The following is a 1,232-nucleotide window of genomic DNA, read 5'->3' as shown; positions in this document are numbered from 1 at the left end:
TACAGTCTCAGAAACCCTATAGAGGGTGACTATGAGTTGGAATTAACTGGATGATCATGGGATTGGTCTTTTTGTTTAGTATAAATCATTGCTTTCTTCAAGTCCTAGAGCCATATTTATTAGCAGTTGGTTAGGACCATTTCTCAGGGCCCTTACCAGGGGTTAAATCCTCTGTCCTGGCCAAGTGTTCCCATTACTGACCAACTCTCCTTTAACCAAACTCATGTTCACATCTCTTGAGCCAGCACCCACAGAATTCAGCCCTCCCCCACCCCTGAAACCAGCTCCAAGTGTAATATGTTGGCTGGAACCTACAGCTCCGGTGGGATATGGTTACATTTCTTTTTCAGTAGATCCCTCACTTTCTTGGGCAGCATTTTATGTAACTTGACCCTAGTTCCTTTTTCCTCCTATTTTATTTTATTTTTAATTTGGGGGTATTTCTATTTTTATTTTTCCATTAAAAAATTGTAACTTAGTGAAGGTTTACATTTCAGATCATTAACTTTGTATTCTAGTCTAAACTACTAATCAACTCCCATCAGCTTTCCCTTCCCCTGATCCTTGATTTCCCTTATTTCTGTGGGTCACCATCTTCCATGTCGTTCAAGTTCATACCCATCAACTGTCATCTAGCCCATTGCTTTATCCACCCTCCTATGCCCTCCCTGTTTTGGCAAACTCCAAAGTATGTTTTTATGAAAGTCTTTATCTGTGGTAGTTACATAATCAGTTGTCAATCTGAGACGTAAGAGTGAAGGGGTGGAGTTTAGCCTGTCAATCAGGTCACAGCTTGATGACCTCATTTGGAGGTACTAAGGAGATAGCTTGCTGGAGGGAGGACACAGGCTCACTCCCTGCAAGACACTCCTGTTGAGAAGGCACATGGAGCTACCCTAGAGCCCTGGAGTTGATTGAGCCATGTGGAGACCCTTGCCAGTGCTGAGCTGTTTCCACTGCCACTGGATCCACAAGACTTTCCACCCACTGTGCTGTGATCTTCCTGCCTACGGTATCATTGCATGTGTTGCATGAGTTTGAAGAGGAGTTTACAAATTGGTATCAGACATATGGACTAATATCAGACTTGTGGACTTGATCTGGAGTGAGCTGAGATATCTTCTCACTACAGTGAACCCTCGCCACTTCGCGTTTCGACTTCCGAGGCTTCACTCTATCGCGGTTTTTGCATAACAGCGCATGCTCTGTCATTACTGCCACTGATTGGCTCA

The sequence above is a fragment of the Echinops telfairi genome, unplaced genomic scaffold (assembly GCF_000313985.2).
Source record: "Echinops telfairi isolate 266 unplaced genomic scaffold, ASM31398v2 ScPeMD7_7420;HRSCAF=8458, whole genome shotgun sequence".
In the NCBI taxonomy this organism is placed as follows: Eukaryota; Metazoa; Chordata; class Mammalia; order Afrosoricida; family Tenrecidae; genus Echinops; species Echinops telfairi.
Note: the sequence above shows the minus strand (reverse complement) of the source record.